A 15,822-nucleotide genomic window follows, 5' to 3' on the forward strand; every position below is an offset into this window, starting at 1 on the left:
AAATACTAGAGAATATTGGCCAAATATTGTTACATGGTGTGCATATACAAATATGTACTAACAAATCCATCTATTATATATAAGTATAATGTAACAATAAAAATATGGAAAAAATAAATATTGCCTCTATACATTTACTGCCTGCTTCTCCCCACTGGCCTCTGACAAAGCTGAGAACAGAACCATATATACATAACCAAATTCCCCAATATGGAAGCTGTAGATATAACAATCAGAAGCTTACTTTATAAACTGATAACAAATGTGGTGGTCTTGGAAGAAATTCTACCCAAAGTTCCGTGAGGATGGGAAGCACTTCTATCCCACAGCCCAGTATACCTGTCTTACAACCTGACAACTGGAATCTCTCAGGTTTTCCAATTGCTGTTGCTAGAAGAACAGTACCAACATTTGTTCTTTTGGGCTTTGTGATTTAATTAAATTTATTTTCATATAACAGAATTATTTTCCCTCTCACTAATTTCTGTTTCCACTGTTTTTGTTTAATTCTGAAAATGACCTTCACTATTAGATAATATCATGCTCCTTTGGGTAGTCAACTTTTTTATATTCTTAAATTTTCAGAAAGAGTATTTAATACCTACAACTAATAAAATATCTACCTGCTTTAATTTAGCCAGAAAAGCCTTCATTGTCTTGAAAGTCCTAATTCATCATGCTCCCAGGGGAAGGCCTGGGACAGGAACTAGCCCTAGAGCTGCAGCCCTCAAGCATATCCAATAACTCCTGCTGGTGTGGATGTTCTTCACAAAGGTAGGACCATGGGGTGCTAACACAGATATTCCCTTGAATCTCAGGGACAGGCACAGCTCAGACCTGTAGGTGTCCTATCATCTCTTATTGTCTGTAAATGGCAGGAGCAGTCCAGCCCTTTGGGGCCTGAGTTTATTTTATACAAGAAGATCTATTGTTGGCCTAAAGTGAAAGCACATCTTACAATGGGCTATTAGCCTCTTTTTCTAAGTTGAAAGAGGAATCAAATTCAGTTTCACAATCCCTCAGGCACACTGTTATGGATGTTTGCAATCCCTTCCCAATCTCTTTCCTAAGAAAAAAATCCATTGTGTTAGCCTCTTGCAGGACCATATCTTCCTGACTTTGGGCTTCTCTCCTAGCCACAAATGCTCTGGGGTGCTTTATCTGATGTTTCCACATTAGAATGAGGATATGAGATACATACAGAGTTAAAGGGCTATCCGGAACTATACAGCCAGTAGAGACCATTGCAGAGACTTACACCTCCTATTTCCGTGATCGGTAATAAATCAGTCAGCACAATACAAGTCCAAGACCTGTGCATAAAGGTGAACTATATAGATGTGATGCATCAATTTCTGAGCCTGTCATCTAGTACAGACCGTAGACACAGGAAAAACTACTAAATACTGGGCTGGATGATCAAAATCCTGCACCATACATGGAAGAGAAAGGAGGGGGCATTTGGCAGTAATTAATAGATCCTGGGACAATTCAGCTTTCTCATGGAGACCTTCCCATGAGAGACTGAGAGAATGAGGCTGGAGACAAGAATGGGATTGTGCAGCCATAGGAAAGGTTTTCCCAGCAGTAGGAACAGTCTGGGTATCACTGGAGGAATACAGGACATCTCAGAAACTGAGAGTCTGAGAGCAGGGAATCCAAGGATAGTCAGAAAGCAACCTTACCATATATGGCCCACAGGATTTTCTCAGAAATTCATATTGTATCAGGCCACTTTACTAAGCCTTGTTAAGCATAGCACTCTTCCAGCCATGGTATTAAATAGTGATACAGGCTAGAGATCACACTTCCCTATGCCCAGAGACATCAGTGATCCAGAGAATTTCTCTGATGAAGGACATAACCCAGGACAGTGACAACTGATTATGTAGAAGAAAAGAAGGCAATACAGTTAATGTGAGCCTCTCCTGAACTCTGACTAGTGTGAGATCAGAAGAAGACAACAATAAAGCCCAAGTATACTGGAATGAGTAAGTGCCTTAACCCAGGGTAGATCAGAGGTGCTCCCTGATGGGCACTGCTTTCTCATCTGAGATGAGCAGAGTGGGAGATGGCAAATGAGACTTCGAGAGCAGATCAGAGAAAGTAACCAAAGGAAGCAACTGCAGTAAGTAACTGCAACTATCTGAGGGGCTAGGCCTCTCCAAGTCTGAAGGTCAACATCACTCAAGGCTGGATACCATCATCTAGGGCAATAGGCTCCAGCAAGGGAGGAAACAAGGTCAGACCCAGGATGCCGCCCTCTGCCTGGGCAGATCTAAGAAACACTGAAGTTGGACTCAGGCCAACAATGCGGTACCTTTGCCCAATTTTGAAAGCAAAAGTGAAAACTGATTGGCTGTATCCTGAAAACCAGTCACTTACAAGAATAGAAACTGAAACCTGCCCTCATTGAAGTTCCCTCCCTGTGAATCTGAGGCAGGCAGCCAGACTCAAATCTATAAACAGCTAAGCAGTGAGCAAGGACAGCACAATAACTCTACTGTGAAGTAAAGAAAGAAAAGGCAGAAAGACTGAACTCTCCTTTTTATCTCCTGTCCTCTCCTCCTCTATTGGTTCTTCCTCAGAAGAATCCAGCTCTCCACAATTTCTGATTTCTGATTTCTGAAGCTACCTGGGACTGGATTCCAGTTTGGGAAGGTTGCAGAGGCAACTGCCTCTGTCTGAGGACAGCAACTTTTCCCCAGGGAGGCAGTGATACACCAGGAGAACTGCTGACATCTCCTCGCAGCCATTCCTCTGCAGCAGGTAAGAGAATGTCTCCTAAGTGCAGCTTGCTAATAATTCTACTCATAGAACGACATTAAAGGTGGATCCTTTACACCAGAGCAGGAGAGCTTGGGATCAGGCTTACTGTGTTCTCTCTGACATCCTGCAGGGGACACAAAGTATCCTAATTTTTGGTGCTCTAAAAATATCCAACTCACCAGTGTGGAAACAATGTGCTTCTCTCTCACCTCTGCATTCCTGGAATTGTGTGTAATCTGATGGGAACCAAATTTGGAAAAAGAGGATGGGATGTGCCACCCATGTTGTCTTAGAGTCTAAACTGAAAACTTTATTTTTCCCATGAAGTCAGACTCCCAGGATCAGAATTAGCACCAGGCAACATCTGAAAGAACCTGAAATTATGAGTTCCTTACCTGGACCACCCAGGGAATGGGAATCTGAGGACGATGTGTCTGAGTGAACCCTTTGCCTGACTCAATGCACATGTATTATCTACCTAGCTCTATTGCCTGGCACCAACTCATTCCTTTATGGGCTACCATAATGAGGTGGGAGCTTTTCAAACACCATTTTCCCAGAGCATGCTAGGTCCAGTACTATACCCAATGATCCTGGAGAGGTTTGCCACTCTTTCCTGGAAAAAAAAAATCAGCACATTGTTTTTCCCTCAATTAAGTCAAAGAGGGCCATTCTGGGAATCTGTGTACTAAGATAATGCTGGCTGCCTCTATGTGCTCCTTCTAAAGAGGAAGGATAAAAAAGCAGCACACCTCAGTGCTATAGGCCTCTACCAGGAAGGGTTTAGTCTAAGAAATGAAAGGCACCTCTGCACCTCTGTAGGGAGCCTCCATTGAGACATCTGCCAAGAAGGATAGTGCCAAGACAGTAATGGGCACCTATGATGCTGGCAGATACCATGAGCACCTGAGAAGGAAGGGTCAAGTCTGGGGAGCTGTGAGAATCTTCTGAGGGCCTCCCTCAACCTTCAGGACCTCTGGCATGGAGGGCAGAGACCAGATTCCAGCATGCAGGTGTGACGCTAGCTGCCACCATAACTCTCTTAGACAGTGCCCTACCCAAACACAGCCCTGAACTCAAATCACTGGCCACACAGTGTTCTTGCCACCACCTCAGCTTCCAGATCACCACCATCACACTGCTGTAGTGTGCTACCTTGGCTGAAGCACAAACCTACAAGGGTTAGCCCTCGCCTGTTTATATAACCATGAGAGCATTCAAGAAAACTGTCTCCACTTTAAATATCCCAGCAAGGAGAAAACTGAATCCTTTTATATTGTTGCAATAAATATTCTGTGTAGGAGATTTAATGAGCTGTCTATTAGGGTTCCCCTTTCCTGGCAGAGTCCACAAGCTGCATAGCTGTAGGACAGCTTTCTACTCTCCACCCTTTCTAGTAGGGGCACACAGTGGTGACGTTTGGAGACCTTGCAACCAGATTCGCATGCATGGCCCTCCCAGTCAAAGACATTCATGGGGAAGTGCTAGCATCAGACATGTGTGTCATTCTCTTTAGGCCTGATAGGTTCACTGGTAGTTGTGCAAGTACCTGCCTTTTCCTGATGGAGGTGTCCTTCCCTCCTGATAGAGGTGCTCAGCAGAGGCTCCTTAGGCACTGACTCCGTGAAATTGTACTGCATTGTGCTCCACTCCCTATCTTTGCAGAAGCTAGGATGGTGAGGATGGGTGGTTCACAAGCTTTCAGTTCACAACTTACTTCGTTAACTCCACTTCAAAGATGTCAGATTTGCCTCTTCCTCTTTCTCCCTATGTTTTCCTGCCCTTCAGCCATTCGCTACTGGTTCAGATGCTCATTCCTGGTTAATGACTTCTTTCTTGTATTATATTCCAGTAACCAAACCATACCCTCTGCCAGTCAGTTCTTTGATCAGCTGCTCTTTCACTTCTTTGTTCCAACCTTGGAGGAATTGAGATCTGCAGTCCACCTTCTCTCTGAAATCTCCCACCAATCCCCAAAGGGCAGCTCTTCCATATGTCTGTATATGGGTGTTTGTACTTGCGTGTATCTGTGCAAGGGTTTCATATGTGTGTGTGCATAGGTGTGTAGAGAGAGTAGAGTTGACTTGATTGTCTGCATCCTGGAGTATGCTGAATTCCATACAGAAATAGAAATTAAAATTATAAGTCCTACACATGATCCTCCCCTATTTTGTTGAGGACAGTGACTCTCTGTTCACATGAGGAACAGGCAGTAACAAGGCCAGAGACAAACAAGGTGCTGAGTGTGGATGGAGAAAAATACAGGTTTGGCACATGCACTGCATAGTGAGGAGATGACCAAAATAGGCACCGGCCAGCCAACTCCATCTTCCCTTGCTCCTTTCCCAAAAGCCCCAAGTGACACTTGTTGGAAATTTATGTACCAAGTAAATACAGATCCCCAGTTAAATAAGAACATTGAGAATTAGAGTAAAAGATATCAGGAGGGACATAACTGAAGATTTGCTAGTTGGAAAACTGAAACAAGTAAGTCACAGCAGTTTACAGATGTGTAAGAGACAAATACCAGAAAATCAAAAATATTAACCATAAAATAAAAAATGTTACTAAAATGTCACTAGAGGCTGGCCCTCATTGACTTCCTTAATGTTTTTTCCAGACACATTCTTGTGGAACAAAACCATTTCCCCATTGATTATATTCTGAGCTACCTAGACAGCCACCCACTTCAGTTTCTTGCCATCCCATTTCCTGATTATTCCATTGAGAGAAATTAGAATCATAGATGGAAAAAACTATGGCTCAGAAATTTGCATGTAAACTGTGATTGATAAAATTTTATTACCTTTCTCTTCCCTATGAATTAAAATATTTGAAAAACTCAGAGGTAGAGTTTCATAAAATATAAAGAATTTAGTAGAAGTTAGTGTTTAGAATTCAGGGCAAGTTACAAAAGCTTATGCCCAATATCACCCTAATCATTTAAATAAAATGAAGGAATTAATAAGAGAAACTTTTCTCATTAATGAAAGAAATGCCCCCAGAGCCCACAGTGATTATCCTTCTGAGGTGTAGGTTTGCCAGAACCTGGGTCCTGCCACCAGCAGTTTCCCAGGTAATTGGAGAGATCAAGCATTAGGAGAACAGGTGCTATTAGGAGAAACAAGAGAGACCATATGTTGAGATTTGTAGAAGGCTTAGTGGGCTCCATGGACATCAGGAGTAATGAGGTCTCAGAGTTTGGAGATGGAAGAGAGACAGTATAAGGCATCAAGGAGGATGGTCAGGATTAGAGGTCTGGTGGTGGGGAGGTGATAGTGAAGCACAGGATGTGGCACATGAGAGTGAAAGTGGTCAGCTGGTACAGGCATCTGCTGAAGTTGGTTCCTGTGGAGATGCCCTCAGGGAAGCTGGACACACCTATTAACAGGGAGGAGGCCAATCTTACAGTGCAAGTGATGCAGGGAACACTGGTGAGTTGGAATGGGGACATTCAAGCAGAGATGTGGAGGGAGCTCTTAATATCCATGAAAATCAGGGATCATAGAGGCTGACCTCTGACAAGTACTTCCCAAATCCTGTGAAGCATGCCTTCTTGGAGTCTAAAGGCCACGGTGACCATTTCTTCTCTCCTGAGCACCCCTGCAGGTTTTAGCCCTCCATCAACTCCAGGATGACATGATCTTCTGAGTAAGTATGTACTGTACTTTTTGGTTTAGCTCATGAAAAGCAAAATAAATACAGGCTCCTCATAACTAATCAAGAAATAGGAAAGAATAGAAGAAAAGAAAACAAAATTCTTTGGGGGGAAACAGGCAGGTATGAGGTGAAATGTGTTCATCAACACGAGGAGGCCAACATGGGCCTCTGAGGATTCTGGCTCCTTCAAGTATCTCCCAGTGTGACTCTCACATACCTGAAAATAGTCAGTTCTGCTCAGTACCCATGACAATAGAGCACAAAGCAAAGATGATAATCTCAAATCTGCCACTGTGTGGATGACTAGTATTTATGCCTGATCTTTTCCTACTCTGCTGAGTGAAGGGAGCTTGAAGCCCTGATTAGTTATGAGAAAAAGCTGAGGTGAGTGTCATAGACTTTGAGTGACTCAGCTCCCAGCATTTCTTTATGGGCAAATAACCCACATTCATACCTTCTTATCACATAAGGATCTGCAGGTAATCCATAGTTCTGGTGCTATCCAAAATGTCTAATACCAGACTATCCCTGCTGGAGCTCCTAGGAAAATGGCATCTTCAAGGATAGGCCATGAGTGGTCTGAGTATCTTTTACATCTGCATTCTGTGTCCATTCATTAGGCCCATCCTGCCTCCAGACAATTTTACCTGATCCTCAATCCACAAAGAGACCCTGTAGTGCCCATTCTAAATCATTACAAGGGCGAGATCTCCACTTATTCCTGGGGGAAGATGAGTATTGAGTCTGAGGTCACTTGAGTCAGTGGCCTCCGAATGACCCAAAACCCTGAATGTGAATGCTGTGGTCACTGAGAAGCAAGGTTGTTGAACTCTTCTCTCTTACCTTCCTGTGCCTGCTCTAGGACGTGGGCCTCTTTGCTCATGTAGACAGCACACAGAGAGCAGGACACAGAAACCGCCCTGTCAGTCTCACAAGGCAGGGACTGAAATTTGCAAGAAGTTGACAGCAGCTCTCCTCAGGCCTCACAGGGAAGCTGACGTCTTAGAAGAAGAATTATTTTGTTTTGAAGAGAAGAGAGTTCCCTGGCTTTTGTTCAAGGCTTCCATTAATAGCTAAGACAAGAATGTGAAAGCAACTCCAATTTCTTCCTCTTCTGCAAAACTCATTGATTTCCAGGAATGTGAAAGCAAAAGGCATGTTGGCCACTAGGGGGGGCTCACACTACTTGTCATTGAACATGTGAGTCAGAGAGAGAAGAGGGGGTAGAAACCATGGGAGCAGGACTGGGGCTTCCAGCGACTAGAGAGTCATTGCTCAAGTCTCTGGGCAGTGCAGGGCAGTGGCTGTGAGCCTGCTTTTTCTCACATTGCACAGCCCCTGTGTTCTGTTCCCTCCACAGTGAGCATGGGACTGGCCTAACTTTAATTTCCATTTCTGCTTCTCTTCTTCCAGTTTGGAGGAAGACAAGGAAGGGAATTGGAAACTTCTCTGGACTCTCTGAAAGTAACATAATTGCTTTTTCCCCAGCCTCCTGGCATTGCCCTTTGATAGGAGACCTCCTCCACTCTTTGGTGGAAATAACATACTTCTTCAGCCAGTGCTTCTGTGCCACTCTGGACTTCTATTCCTTGGTCCCCCTAATCTGTCTAATAAACCCTAGACTCCTATGCAATTAAAATCCCCCCCCACTACCCCAGCTCAGTCCCTTCTCCCACTGGGATATCTGCTAAAGGGACACAAATCCGTTTCTCTCCTCTTTCATGTACAAATCATCTCCATTATGAAGATGGTAGGGAGAAGTAGGCAGGAAGGGATACATTCAGGTGGCAGGTACGATCCTGCTGATGGCTGCTGTGTGGTGAATTTTGTTCACATATAGGGACCGTGTGGGTTCACATAGATGTCCTTACTGGGGTATGAGAGACAGGCACAGCCCAGACCTGCAGGCCTCATTCCCCCTTCTCATTGTGTGCACATCATGGAACCACCTAGACCTTTTTGACTGAGTTCCTTTTACCTAAGAAGACCCATATCCAGCTTTTATTATTGCAATAAGATGATTGCATTTTATTTTCTGCATGAAAGGAAAAATCAAGAGTAGCGACACTAGTTTCAAAATCCTTCAGCCACACAGGATTGCATAGCTTATTATTAACCTTTGCAGTCTCCGCCTCAAATTTCAGAAAACAGATTCACCTTTTTTTTTTTCATTTTTTTTCCCGGAAATCAGAGAGTGAAAGGTACTGTGGCCTCTAGGGGCTCATACTACTTGTTGCTGAACAGATGACTCATAGATACAGAAGTGATTGGAAACCACTGGGGCAGGACTTGGGCTTCCAGTGACCAGAGAGTCACATCACCCATATATCCTGAGGGAGCATTCAGTAGGCAGAAATTATGCTAAGGCCCCTAGATCAAGATACAGTGTCAGTGCAGTGTCTGTGTGAGCCTGCTTTTTTCTGTCTGTGCTCAGCCCCTGTGGTCTGATTTCCTCCACAGTGAGCACAGGACTAGCTGAGATCTCCTCTTTATTCCTGATGCTCTTCACCAAGTTTGGAGGAAGAACTTGCCAGTAGGTATTAGGGGATCAATGAAGAGAACTGGAGAGGTGCCTGGACCAGCTAGAAGCAACATTGTCCTTCTCTTCCAACTCTGCATTGACCTTTGCTAGAAGACTGTCTTCTATACCTTGGTGGAAATATTCCAGAGTTTTTAGATCTTCTATACTATCCTCAAGATATCCAGTCTCTAATCCCACTCAGAAATTCAATGCATCTAATAAAGAACTCTAGATTCTTAGGAAATTGAAATCTTCCCCACCCCTTCCTTGGCTCACAGCCTGCTCCCACTGACACACCTACAGCAAAGACTGGAGTGATCTCCCAGCCCTCATTTTGGCTAGCTACAAAGTTCTGTATTATAGGCTATAGGTGCCAGAGGGGAAGGAAACTACAAAAGGCAGGAAAAGACACACTTAGGTGGGATGATTGCAGTCTTTCTGATGGTTACTGTGTGGTAAATGCTCTTCATATAAAAGGGAAAAGGGATTTTCACACAGTCTTCCCATTTGTGCTCTCGGGGATAGAGATGGATTAAACTTAGAGGCCACTTAATCCTCTCCTGCCATTTTGTGAAAATTGTGGAGCAACCTGACTCTGTTTTGATTGAGTTCATCTTACTGAGGAAGACCCATGTCCAGATAAACATCTTCTGCTAGTTAGCAGTTTTTTACTCACAGGTGGAATCAAGGATGGCAAAGCCAATTTTAAAACCCCTTAGCCACATCAGTGTTCATAACTCATTATCCACATTTGCAATCTTTCCCCAAAGCTCAGAAAACAGACTCAGTCTCCACCTTGTTACTGTCACATAACTCCAGACCTGTGGTCCCTTGCCTTACCATATACTTTCCTATTGATTCTACATTAGAATAAGGAGATGAAATCCACTGAGAAGTCAAAGGCCTGTCTAGGATCAGATGTCCATTCATTCCCCCATTGAGGACTCAGACCTCTACCTTCTCATCCTTTCTGGTGACTCATTCAGTCTAGCACAGGTTCAAAAACCTCAGTGTAATTTGAACCTGATGATGGGGGAATTTCAGAGCCTGGTACCTATTGCAGATTCCAAGCAATAGGGAAACTACTAATGTGCTGGGCTGAGCATTCAGGTAGCTACACTGAGCAGGAAGGAGGATGGATGGGGCACCCAGAGGGTGGAAGACAGGGTCCTGTGGACAGTGTATCTTGGTCATGGAGGTCTTATCAATATGTGGTGCTAGAGAGGAGGCTTAGGAGTTGCAGCCATGGGAAGGACTCTCCCAACAGCAAGAATAACATGTATGAAATGTGAGCCACTCAGGAATACAGTTATCCCAGAAGCTAGAATGAACCCTGTGGATGGAACAGAACGTTCAGGGACAATTAGGAGGTAGTCAGACTACCTTGGTCCACAGACAATGCTCAGAGTTTCATACTTTATCTGCTACCCTATCTTGCTCTGGTAATCATGGCATTTTCCCAGTCATGTTAATTAGCAGCATTAATCCCCATGGTTAGACCTATTAGTGGTCAGGCCTGCCCCTCTTAAAGTAGACATCAGCCAGGAAAGTGACAATCAATTATATGGAGTGGCAGAGTGTAAGCTGGTTATAGAGAGTCTTTCCTGAACTGTGAGAAGTCAGAGGTCAAAAAGAATCACAAATTAACAACCAGGTATTCTGGAGTGGACAAATGCCTTGACCTGTGGGATGATCAGGGGAGCTCCATTGTAGAGAGCGATTATGCACCTGAGTTGAGTGGTATGGGAGTGAGCAAACGAAGCTAGCCAGGGACAACAACCACTAGGAGGAACTTAGCAGTTAGTACCTGCAACTGTCCAATGGGCCTGCCCTTACATCTTCCAGATGTTAACATCTCAGAGGACACGGGCTCCAGGAGGTGAGGAAGAAAGTCTAGGCCCAGAATGTCTTCATCCTGGTCTAAACTTTCATAGCCCCTCGGCAGAGCTAAGACATCCTGGACTTGGATTCAGGCTAGAATTGAATGGTTTCTACTCCTACTGGAAGGCAAAAGTGGAAACTGAATGGCTGTATCCTGAAAATCAGTTATTTACAGGAATAGAAACTGAAATCTTACCCCACCAATGTTCCCCTCCCTGTGGAGCTGAGGCAGGCAGCCAGACTCAAATCTACAAACAGCTGAGCAGTGAGCAGGGGCAGCACAATAACTCTACTGTGAAGTGAAAAAAGAAAACCCAGGAAGACTGAACTCTCCTTTCTAGCTCCTCTCCTCTCCTTCTCTATTCATTCTTCCTCAGAAGAATCCAGCTCTCCACAAGTGACTTCTGCCTTCTGAAGCCACCTGGGACTGGATTCAAGTTTGGGAAGATTGCAGAGGCAATTGCCTCTGTCTGAGGGCAGCAACTTTTCCCCAGGGAGGAAGTGATATCCCAGGAGAACTTCTGACATCTCCTCACAGCCACCTCTCTGCAGCAGGTAAGAGAATGTCTCCTAAGTGCAGCTTGCTAATAACTCTGCTCATAGAATGACATTAAAGGTGGATCCTTTACATCAGAGCAAGAGAGTTTCAAATCAGGCTTACTACACTCAGGGTGTGTTCATAGCAGAGCCTCTCTCTGATGTCCTTTGGTGACCACACACACCCTAATATTTTTGGTGTTTCCAAAACATCTAACCTTCCAGTGCATAAGCAACATTCTTTTCACTTACCTACAAATTTCTGGCATTGTGGGTCTCATAAAGAAATAGCATGTGTTGTGCCACCCCCACTGTCTTAAAATATAAGCTAGACACTCTTCACTCTCCCCATGAAATTATAATCAGCCAAAGGCAATATCTAAAGGAACCTGGAATTATGACAACCTATGAACTCTTTACCTGGACCACCCAAGTAATGGGAATCTGAGGTTAGGTTTAGCATTATATGTGAGTGACCTTTTTGCCTGATTTAATTCAAATGTTTTATCTTCATGAGAAACTAGCTCTATTGCTGGACACCAACTCAATCTTTTTGGGGTACAATAATGAGGTTGGAGCTTTTCAAACACCATCTTCCCAGAGTATGCCAGGTCCAGTACTGTACCCAATAATCCTAGAGAGGGTTGTCACCCTTTTTGGGAATTAATCAGCACATTGATTTTTCCCTCAGTTTCCTGATGATTTTAAAATGAGCAACAATGCAAAAGTTTGGGCCCACATTAGGATCTATGTTCAGAAAAGTCCTTGATGCTTCAGATACGTTTCTAGTCAAGTTTGGTTCCCACATCTCTGTGAGTCCCTTTGATGAGAGCTCAAGATAGGTAGATGAGGCATGAATTACACAGAACTCTGCATAAGGGTTTACAAATAAGTAGTTTTTTATTCCATACTTATTAAGCATCTAAATCCCATAGAAAAAATATTTTTTCTGGGATATTAACCTATTGTGTATATTATATATTTTTCCACTTAATTATCAAAACAGAATTTAAGGTGTTTTGAGTCCATATGAAGATCTGTGATTGAACTCAAGACAAGTCAGGGGAAGTAATTCAGGGGCTACTGCCCACTTCAGTTCTTTATGGTTTCAGCCCAGTGGTATATCTGACAAGAACATTAATCCTATCATAGACCCACAGTAGAGCAAACTTACATGGAGGCAAAATACATAGCTGCCCACAGCTGATTTGTCAAGACTAGAATTCACACAGGAGATTGTCTGGGGACTTCAGGGTAATTGAGGGCTCCTAGAAACTCTCACATCCCTCAAAAAGGTTACCCTGGTTGAAAAGGAGAAACATAGGATTTGAAAAAGGCTTGGGTTTTAAAGGAGTGGTTGTTGTAGGGACATATGAGGCAAGGCACCAAAGATAGCAGAAACAGTTTTATTTAGCTGCAGCCAGGCTCAGAGGGCACAGTTTTGCTGTAATCAATCAATCTCCTGAATCCTGAGTTCAGGTAGTTTCAGAGTTTTATACCAAGCATGTATGTAAGGGGAGGGTCTCAGAAGTTCATAGTCTGCAGAAGTTCACATAAAATCAGCTTTTTCTTTCACTGTTTTGGGCAAGTTAACCCTTCAAGGATAGTACCTGAGAAGGGGAGAACTTCTTCTCCCCTTTCTTTCCTCCTCCTGCCAGTTGTTACCATGGAGCCCAGTTGTAACTTATCTTAAAATTGTAGACATTTGGGGCTGGGGATGTGGCTCAAGCAGTAGCATGCTCGCCTGGCATGCGTGCGGCCCGGGTTCGATCCTCAGCACCACAAACAAAGATGTTGTGTCCGCCAAAAAAAACTAAAAAATAAATATTAAAAAAAAAATTCTCTCTCTCTCTCTCCCTCTCTCTTAAAAAAAATGTAGACATCTCTGTGAATCCCCAGATGAATGCCAGAGGCCTTGTTTGCACATTTCTACAAACTACTATACTGGATATGTTTGTGAAAAACTAGTAGGGGGGTGCCCAGCACCTGGAGTTCTGGTATCTTTGCAGCCAGTGGCCAAATAAACAGGGCGACATGAAAATAGAAAGTTTATCTACATTGAACTCTTTTGCAAAGACTCTTTTACTGACAGTCCTAAAATCAGCTATGGTGAAGATTTCTGGAGAAGCCCAGTTAAGATTTTTCTGTGGAGAAAGGGGGTGCCACTTCATGGTATCCTTAGGAAATTGAGAGTGAAAATACTTCATGTTTCCTATTTTTTTAAACCACTTCAATTATGTCTTCTTCTTCCTTTATTACTTACCTTGTGAGTAAAGCTCATAATATTTCTAATGCAGCAAATATGAATTGTAAACCTGACCAATGAAAGGTAAAAAAAAAAAAAAAGAGTTTCACTTGAGGCAAGACATTACCAGACAGCACAGAGATTTTTTTTTTTTCTGATAAACCCTTCCAATCAGTGAGTTTCTTCCATGTGTATGTAGTTCAGAGCTCCACAGTGAGTTTCTTCCATGTGTATGTAGTTCAGAGCTCCACTTTCCTGGCTTCCAACCAGATATGTTCCTGTATTAACCAGCCCACCACAAACCACTGCCCCTTTGTACAACTGAGGATACCTTCACTCCCTGTAGGCTTTCCTCTGGCACCTCAAGTCCATCACAACTAACCTTGAGAAGGACTCCAAAACTTTCTGTGGTCACACACCTCACATGCTTGGCAGTTCCCAACCCAGACATGATGGATAAAGTTGGCCTTTTCTATCATTCCTCTTTTCTCTAAACTCTTGGCATCTCTCTAATCATTTCATTCAAAATATCCTTCTAATGGAGAAAAAGTTCCTAAAACAGGCTCTGAGAAATGGGAATGTTTTCTGGACATATCTCTTACAAGTGCAAACCAGTGAGTTTAATTAAGAGTGGGTGAAGATATGGGGTGAAAGAAAACCACATGATATCCATTTTATTCAAGTATTACTAAAAGCATATCCAGGGAGGTGTAAATGACAATTGATCACATAAGTGGAACAATGTCTCTGGCCCACTCCCTGCCAGGCTATAGTTTGGGGTTTCCTTCTGTGTGAAGTGTGCTGGCTGAGAAATACAGTGAAAATCACACAACACAGAAGCAATTTTTTAAAAATGAGAGCAGGACAACTCTACAACCTTAGGGGTTCTGATTCCACACTGGAAGGTGAGAGAGAGTGAAGAGCCCCATTTGCTTTATTTTTACATGGGGGCTTCAAATTATTTCAATTGAATGTTCTTTTGTCAAATAAGGTAGGAAGGAGGCTGTCCAAGCCCAATGGTAACACCTCAGTCCAGAGCTACAGAGCAGCCTCACAGCCAAAAAAACACCGAGGTTACCATGTGCTTTGCGTAACAAGCCACAAAATGACTCACAATTGCCAGACCAAAATCTCCTTGGCTCCAAGGCCGAATAGAGGCTATTCAAATAGTTCAGGTGTGGGACCCCCCACAAATGTCCTCACAGGCACAGCCTGTTCTTGCAATACAGTGATCATCAGTCCAGGGGTTAGAGATTCTGTATTGACCAGGACAGGTCTCTCTATGCAGACAGACACATAGAATCACTCTCTGGTCTAATTTTAGATTATCCATTTCTTACTTTGTAATTGAGACATATCTATAAAATACTTCTTCATCCATAATCTGAAAAAATAATATCACTTATCTAATAGGGTTTGAGATTGATTAAGACAGACATACAAAGGACAAGCACAGAGAACTCAAACACAGAACCTTAATACACCATGGTTAAATTTGGAGGGATAAGGAAGATTCAGAGTAATATCTTCCTCAAAAATCATAATAAGACCAGAGATCCTTCAGCAAGAGAGCTTAAAACCTTACTGGGAGGTACACATGGACTGTATTCTGAAACTCACACACAAACTCTGGGAGGTGGGTACCATGACTGCCTCAGTGCACAGGGCAGAAAAGGGGGGCTTTAGGAATTTGTCCACATTGCACAGGGCCAAACTGGTCCTCAAACTCAGGAGATCTCAACTCATTCCTTCCAAGGGAAGGTTGAATGCAGCCTTTGGGCCATATAAGCAGCATCTGAAAAAAACATGAGACACAGTGTAGGGCTGCAGGCAGAACCCAAGCCAGGAAAGGATCAAGGGGAAGGAGATGTGCCCATGGAAGGTATGGAGCACAGAAACCTACACAGTGGGACATGCAGGTGATTGAGAAACATCTCCCACAGACCATGGCCTTCTGGAGTGGAAACATGGGCACTTCAGTATGAGGACAAGACTCCAACCATTTCATGAGACCACATAGACGGGTCTGTCAAGGAGCCCCTTTTAGAAGAGAAAAGCTATGTGGAGTTTTAAAACTTTTAAACTTTGAATTCATAGACAAATAAGGAAATAAATCCACCTTTATGTATGCCTATAAAGCACCAATCTAAAAACCATAAATAAATAGAAGGAAGGAAAGTAGAGGAAAAGGAATTGGGGGGGGGGGGAA

At 43.3% G+C, this 15,822-nt stretch overlaps 1 protein-coding gene across 3 annotated transcripts in view; it reads left to right on the plus strand.

Moving 5' to 3' along the window:
- Window positions 1-2,436: 2,436 nt before the first annotated feature.
- The window catches only part of LOC107160563 (immunity-related GTPase family M protein-like), an 18,824-nt gene continuing 5,438 nt past the window's right edge, over window positions 2,437-15,822 (plus strand). The window contains exons 1-2 of one of the 3 annotated variants that reach the window (XM_015507237.2): window positions 2,437-2,769; window positions 11,326-11,386. The gene's annotated coding sequence lies outside the window, so the exon portion shown is untranslated. Of the gene's footprint in view, window positions 2,770-11,208; window positions 11,387-15,822 lie in introns of all 3 variants that reach the window. The other 2 variants (XM_015507236.2, XM_015507239.2) reach the window with 2 other exon arrangements.

The sequence above is a fragment of the Marmota marmota genome, unplaced genomic scaffold (genome assembly GCF_001458135.2).
Source record: "Marmota marmota marmota unplaced genomic scaffold, marMar, whole genome shotgun sequence".
NCBI classification, from domain to species: Eukaryota; Metazoa; Chordata; class Mammalia; order Rodentia; family Sciuridae; genus Marmota; species Marmota marmota.